The following is an 8,522-nucleotide window of genomic DNA, read 5'->3' as shown; positions in this document are numbered from 1 at the left end:
TTTGTGGGTAGATCTCTATGTAAACCCTCACGAGACTATAACTCGTCCACTTGGGTCACCAAGTGGTTCAAAGGCTTGATGCACGTGCTAAGTGCATCCGTGCTTCCTGCAACAAGGATAACATTTGAAATAAATTATAGTTCCGGCATATTATGTTAACATAATTTAATGCCGTTATTATTTCGGTGTAGATAGTATACATAACTCTATGTCGGGATAGCGTGTCAAATGTTATGATTTCTGAGTACAATAAACTGTATTCCGGCATTGATTTTTTATACGAACCCAAGATGGCATTGTATGTCGGCATGCTCGTTATCTTTAGTTCAATGCCGGCATTTAACATTTTGAAAACTAAACAACTTTTATCCAAATTTCAATGGTCAACGACTATTTTTTTAAAACCAAAAACCAGTTAAGGGATATCACTTTTAAAGTATTGCTCAAAAGCCTTCTTGATTTTAGGCTTCTGACAATGTCGGCTCCATAAAGTGGAAAAAGAGCCGTTAGAACATCTTTTATTTAAAGCAATGGAGTTACCATTGCACTTGTCATATAAAAATTTTTGTAAGCTTTTCTCAAAAGCCTTCTTGATCCTATCGATATCACTTTTAAAGTATTGCTCCATTGCCTCGGTGACCGTAACCACGTCTACTTGGCTAGAATCGAGGAGATCTTTAAATCTTCCATGAGCGGACTCCGGTATACTAGTTGCTTTATTCCCTTAGTGTCTATACCGGTTTTTCCATGCACGCATAAATTTTTCCTTGAACTTATCCAACCATTAATTCCGACAATACGAGACGGCAGTTGGATAAACTTCATTCCAGTTGGCAATAAACTTGTCCAAATTCTTTTCGTACATATCCTCGGTATGAGACCAATAAATTTTCTCCCAATATCTTAGAAATTCCAACAACTTTTTATGATTTTCATCATGTTCTTTGTCCACTCGCTATTTGATCTGGCCTCTTTCATATTCTTCTTCTTCGGGTGATATTTTGTTCTTGCGAACGTCTTCCTCTAGTTGAACAATCATTCTCTTCTTAATATCCGCCTTAGTGGGTTCAAACAAGGCATGACAAGATCTTATCATATTATTACGTATATGATATGTACATAGGAAATTTTGTGCACCCGGGAAGACGTCGGATATTGCATTCATTAATGCGTCATCTTGATCGGTTATGATGACCCTCGGAAGATGATTTACCCGGAAGAATAATTTTAATCAATGCCCAATTATAATTATAATCCTTCTCGGTTTCCATTAAACACTAAGCCAATGTGAATGATACCTTGTCCGATGTTTGCCCCACGATGTTGAACAACGACATGTGTATTTGTTTGTCTTGTAGGTGCAATCCATCATAAGAACACCAAAACATGCATGAGCCAATTTTGCAAGCAAAGGATGCGAAATGAATATTTGAAGGGGATTGTTTTCCCGCCCTCTTTTAATGATACGCGTGTAGTTGTGATCCCAAACTATCTTCTCAAATTCTTGCACAACGCTCCTCCCTTCCCATTCCACCTTTATAATACTTGCTTGTACGCTATAAATTGTACATAGAGAAGACACGTTCGTCCAACCCTTTTCCTTGAAGCATCTAAGAATTTGTATTAGCTTGATACATGCTTTAGTCAATCTCTTTACATCCTCCATTTCATGAGGTTTTAGCTTCGCAACTAAGGAGTGACCAACAAAATCTTTCGGATCCGGGTGGTTATGACGGCCAAACCACACCGTACAATCCCATTCCCTGTCCTTGTCTCTTAAATGGAATACAAGCTTAAAGGGAAATTATCCTTCCTCGTACGAGTCTTTTATACCCTTGTTGATACATGAAAAATATTACCCCTTAGCCCGGCTAGTGTGCCCTCAAAAGGGAGGCCAACCCAACATGAGACATGGGGACTAAAGCCCAAGTCCGCCAAGAAAGTATCCACAAGATGGAAAGGACAAGGGAGGAATTAAGAGGAAAGAAAGAGGTTTTATTAGAGAATGAATGGCATTAGAAGTAATTAAAGGAGTTTAGGATACATGGCATGATGTCATAAAAGGAAGGGGCTTTTGGAAAGTCTATATGAAGAAGGATAAGGTACAATGGAAGGACAACTCTCTCTCTTACAATTCTTGGTAAAGTGAGGTCACTTGGCTAGCTAGGACGGGTAGAACCTCAAACCTAAATACACCTCTCAACATTTGGCGACCACAACTGGAGGCTCGTGCCTAGCTAACCATGACACGCATAGGAGGCGCTAACCCTGGTACAGTAGAGAATCAAGTAACTGACTGACCCATCAATTGGTAGGAAGTAGCATAGAGGATGACAACGAGGAAGAAACACCGATCCAAGCGTTATCAAACGACCGACAGGATATGGGTCCCAAAACAGAGAGGCGACAACAACACAAGGAAAAAACACGCAAGTAACCCAACCTCCAAAACCCATATCGCCAACTCTGCAAAACATGCAAAAGGAACTAAAAGAGCGTTCACGCAGAAGGCGGGAGCTTGAAGACTGGATCGCACAAGAAGTAATAGCAGGATAAGACACTCCTAGAGAAAAGACAAAGGGAGAGGAGTACAAAAGACGATGAGACAATGGAGATGTCACATGAAGAAATGGCGAGGTACTTGGAGAAAAATTATCATGTGGTGAAACAAGACAATCACTATCGCGTAAGTAGCCCATATCTGATGGATATCCGAAAATAACAATACCCCGAAGACTATACATATCCAAAATTCAAGACATATGACGGACAGGGAAAAACCCGAGAACATCTTAGACGATTCCTATAAGCAATGATTGATAGGGCCTTCGATGGAAAATTATGCCTAAAAGAATTTGCTAAATCGCTCATAGGCACGACATTCACTTGGTATGACAACCTGAAGGCATAAAGTGTAGATTCTTGGTAAACCATGTCCACGCTCTTTCTTCGGAAATTCTACTCAGCTAAGAGGAAAATCACGATGATAGATTTAAGCAAGAATGAACGGCGTATGGGGGAAGAAATAGGAAAGTATATCTTACGGTTCCGGCGCCTGGCGCTAGACTGTCATGAAGAAATTAATGAGGAGACACTCGTTGAAATTTGTGTAAGAGGAATGATCCCAGCCTTCAAGGGGAATTTGATCAACTTCAGATTCCAAACCTCTGTCGAGCTAGAGGAAGAAGCCGAAAGGATCGCCGACTGTGTAGAAGAAATACACACAGAATCTACTTGGCCCCATACTGTCAGTGTCGTATCCGAGGGATCGCGCAACGTAAGACCCAACACTAACAGAGAAAGAAGAGATCAATTCCGAGCTAGCGAAGGGGGCCAATGAAGGAACAGAGGGATTAGACGCGATTTTAACCCACCGCCTCCTCTTCCTTGCAGTAAAGAGCGCGCAATCGACTTGCTAAACCAGTGGGTCATCAGAGGAGAAATCCAACTCCCCCCGACGGAAGTCGACGTCAACAAGATTGATCAGAACTCTGCCAGGTACTTCCACTATCATCGAATACTAGGACACCCAACAGAATAATGTCTTGCTATAAGAAGTATATTTGAACGTAAGCGTGCCTCTGGAGAACTCGGGCCAGCCAAGCAGACAATCGAGCATGACCCTTTCCCTCGCCACTGATGTGAAATAAAGGAAAATAGGGAGAATGTGAATGGTAACACCAAAATTGTAAACAACCTCTTTTGTGGTAAGAACGATTTTCCCTGTCAACAACGAGTAGATATCTACAAAAGGTCTCAGGTCAGCCAAGGGCGCCTGATTGACTGACAACTTTACAAAAGGTCTCAGGTAAGACAAGGGCGCCTGATTGACTCGCCTGATTGACTGACAAATCTAAAAAATGTGTCAGGTCAACCAAGGGAACCTGATTGACTGATAAATCTACAAAAGGTCTCAGGTCAGCCAAGGGTGCCTGATCGACTGACAAATCTACAAAAAGTCTCAGGTCAGCCAAGGGCGCCTGATTGACTCATAAATTTACAAAAGGTCTCAGGTCAGCCAAGGGCGCCTGATCGACTGAAAAATCTACAAAAGGTCTCAGGTCATCCAAGGGCGCCTGATCGACTGACAAATTTACAAAAGGTCTCAGGTCAACCAAGGGCGCCTGATCAAATGACAAATCTACAAAAGGTCTCAGGTCATCCAAGGGCGCCTAATCGACTGACAAATCTACAAAAGGTCTCAGGTCATCCAAGGATGCCCGATTGACTGACAAATCTACAAAAAGTCTCAGGTCAGCCAAAGGCGCCTGATTGACTGAAAAATCTACAAAAGGTCTCAGGTCAGCCAAAGGTGCCTGACTGACAAATCTACCAAAGGACTCAGGAAATCCAAAGGCGCTCTATTTGACCGACAAATTCAAGAATAGGATACCAAGGGTAATCTACCCTTTCAATAAAAAGAGGGGGGGCGCGTTTCACTAACGCCAACCCCACCCGATACCCTCTCCATAAAAAGAGGGGGGAGTAGGCACGTTTCACTAACGTCCACCCCACCCGATACCCTCTCAGTTAAAAAAAGAAGGAGAGTAGGCGCGTCTAATCAACACCCGTCCACGCCACACTTCTCAATATAAAAAAATCATGAAGAAAGGGATAGGCATAGTCGACCAACACCCCCAAGAGAAATGGACGTGTTTGATCAAACGGCTGCCTACCTCATACATCCGTGAAGAGCAAAATAAGAGGATTATGAAGAAGAGAATAAGGAAAAACATCAAAATTAAACTAATAATTAACAACCACCATGTCAATATCCCAAAACAACAATACTGAATAAAACAAACAACAAGTCCATAAAACAAAGTTCAACCCAACCAAAGGAAGACAAGAGAACACGAAGGAAGCGTTTTAAACCAGCTAAAGCTTAGACAACTGCTGACGCTTTCCCTCAAGCTCCGCGCGAACAGAGGCTTCCGAGGTTTCGGCTCGTAGCACCTCGTCATTGGATACCCCAACATCAGCAAGCAGTTGATTCAACACTTTCTTCTTACTGAAAGTCTCCTCAGAACGCATGTACAGCTCATCCTCCAGCTCAGAAATTTGACCCACAAGCCGTACACGAGGGTCATTACGACCCTTCACCTTTTCCAACAATTCTGCCAACCAAGTTATAGGAAATTAAACATAGAGAGCGGACTGCACAGTGGCCTCCCAGTTATGCATCGTTGTAGCATCGTCAAGATCATCCCCTACACGGGTGAGTTTATCAGCGACCTCCAAGAGATTCCTAGTCATGTAATATAGAACGCGAACGTCCAGCAGAACCGCCTTTGCCATATGACCACCACCACGCTCCACAACGTCTCTATAAGTAGCGGAAAAAACGGTCGGAACTGTTAGAGCATTGCTCGGTCGAACTCGCATGTGTTGCTATCTCAAGCATGTTTGTCAATATTAGTGATCAAAACTATATGTCTTGATTTCTAGTTTACTTATGACTAAGTCTCGGCCTAGGATAATTAAGTGTAGTTGTACTTCAGACTCCATGGCGATCATCTTACGAAGACGAAGAACTACTCGAGGAACATGTGGAACTTCATCCGACTAAAAGGTATATGGAGACTTGATCTTATCTATCACTCAAAAGTCTATTTTATCTCCTACTCTTGAGACAAAGTCGTATAACTATGATAGTTTTCATAATACACATTTATTATTTCGAGCCGAGTTTACTCGCCTATCTTTTTCTCAAAATACGTGTTGGTAAGCTTTCGCTTTAACCATTTTCATCTTTACCCGTGACGAAAGTCATGATGATGTTTCAATATTGAAAATAGCTTTGATGACGATAGTCGTGAATAAAGATTGTTATAACATTATAGAAGAATGTTTCAATCATTGGAATGTAGAGTTGAGATTACCATCTATGGATATAAGCATATACAGTGTGTTCGCACATTAGTATATAAATCCATGTGCCGGAAACCTAGTGCGTGCATATGTGTGCATGCGGTATTAGTGAAGGAGACAGGTTGAGTACGTGTACCCGTACGCGTACCAGCGGAAGTTTTCATACCGAAAATTTCTGCTGAGTTTGTAGTTTGCAAACTAGTAAACCAGTCAGCTTAGGTACGCATACCCGTACGCGTACCCACAGAAGTTTTCATACCCGAAAATTTCTGCTGAGTTTGGAAACCAAAGCCAACTCAAACCTGATATCTAAGGTACGCATACCCGTACGCGTACCCAAGCTGGTTATTTCTCAAATCGGTAGTTCATGAACTTAAAACAATAAATTATAAGGAATGCAATTTTTGCAAACCGTGGGTATATTGTTCATGAATTGATTCAAGTGGATCAATCCGATTTTGTTTCAATTGTGTCTATGAATAAAGAGCTAACAATTGAACAACTCTATCAACTAGTTCTTATGAGTCATTTGAACTAGTTATGAGAAAGATGAATACGGTTAATATGAAAGTGCTCATATGGCTAACCATTGGTTAACTATTTTTGAACCAACTAAGTGGACACGTTTAGGTACGGCTACTCAAACCTAAATGAATACATTTCATTTGTATGTGACAAGCTAAGTTTCTATCTAACGGTTGAAAGATATATTAGCTTGGTTGAATCAGGTTTTTCATCTAAAGGTGAATATTGAATGCTTTGTTACCAAGGTAACTTAGATTGCAAACCCTGATTTGAAAACTATATAAAGGAGACATCTAACAATTGGAAAAAACTAATCCCCACACCTCCTATGTGATACTAGTTAGTTTGCTAGAGTCGATTCTCCTTTAACCTTAGGTTTCTTCTCGAGACCCTGTAGGTTAACGACTGAAAGACTTCATTGGGATTGTGAAGCCAGACGAAACTACTTCTCTTGAAGTTGAGCGATATGATCTTGCCATTTTCTATCGTACGAGTTCAATTGACTTGAGATTATATCTCCGATAGGGCAAGATAAAAAGAAATCACAAACATCTTCGTCTCATCATTTGTGATTCCACAATATCTAGTTTCGATACCATACGATTGGCAGGCCCGGATTGGTGTATAAAATGAAGAGCAAAGATAAAGATGGCAGGGCCTGCGGTTATACCGCAAGTGCACGGTGTCGATTGTAGTATGTGTGTGCAAATACGGGTCACTCCACAGGGACTAGGGTGTGTGTTGAAATCTTCCTAAGCTAAAGTTATCTAAACAAGTAACTAAGTGGCAGTGAGATAGTGAACCAAGGAATAACTGTGAAACAATGGCATTGAGCCAAAGGCAGTGAACTAGTGTAGTGAATAAAAGAAGATGAAAGTAAACAGTTGTGGGAACACTACTAGGGTTTTTGAATCCACCACCTAATCTTAGCTAAGTAATTCAGTTACGGTGATGTTCTTGTCCCTTGTAATGGATGTTGGACAAGATACAAGTCTGCCATTTATCCAGGGTGATCTGAAGATGGATAATTAATCACAATTGAAGTGTTTATCCTAAGCATTAATTGTCTGATTAAAGCACAACTAATCAAATAATAAATCTATTCATTTAAGCTTGAATTGCAGCACAGCAACATAGAAGTATTCCAACTACCTGGGTTGCATATAACAAACAAGGTGAAAGTAATATGTTGTAGTACAAAGATTAAATCTACCCTTAAGCAATTAAGCACAGCAAGAACACTGCCATGAACATGAATCAAATTAGCAGAAGATTAAGGGTTTAATCTCCACCCCAGCAAACCAAATTAGAACATGCTGAACATAATTAACATTTGAAATTGAAATTAACTGAATTAAGAACTATAATTGAAATTCACAGAACATGGATAATTGAGGAACTGGCTAGTCCAGTCCTCTTGGTGGTGCACTGGCTAGTCCAGGCATGCCTCAATTCGTCACCCAAGCATTCAATTTATACATGCAAGCTCAAAAAATCAAAAAACCCCAAATCAGTGAAACTAGGGTTTCACCAAATACGAAATTCACTCACCTAACTCTCTGATTTCTTCTCTTTCGTCGACCCATGCTTCCATATCTTCTTCTCTATCTTCCCATACCTTTGATTTCTTCTCTAACTAACCTATATCATCAACCCCTAAAACTAGGGTTTCAGAGAGAAAGAAAGATCGAGAGGTTGATGTAATAGGTAGGTAGAGTGATGGGTTTGGTTGTTATACATGGTGGGTATGGTGGTGATTGAGGTGGAGTTGGTGGGGGAGCAAGTGGTAGTGATGGCGACAGTGCAGTGGAGTTGGTGGAGGCGCTGTGAAGAAGAAGAAGGAGGAGACGAAGAAAACCCGATATAATGAATTAGGTGTTGTTTGTTTTGGGAAAATATGTTAGGGTTCTAAGGTGTGTATCGGGAACATCAAGATTTGATGTCTTGCAAAGCTGAGCCGTGGGATAACATCTTCTGGAACGGATCTAACGGCGATATGGAGACAGATCATGAGCGACCGTTGGATGCAAAAATACAACGAAACTGACGGCTCAAGATCGAGTAAGGTGCTGTGGTGTGAAGCGGTTGTAGCAAATTTGATGTACTGGCGATGAAGCGACCGTTGG

The sequence above is a fragment of the Papaver somniferum genome, chromosome 6 (genome assembly GCF_003573695.1).
Source record: "Papaver somniferum cultivar HN1 chromosome 6, ASM357369v1, whole genome shotgun sequence".
NCBI classification, from domain to species: domain Eukaryota; kingdom Viridiplantae; phylum Streptophyta; class Magnoliopsida; order Ranunculales; family Papaveraceae; genus Papaver; species Papaver somniferum.
This window is presented reverse-complemented; position numbering follows the sequence as displayed.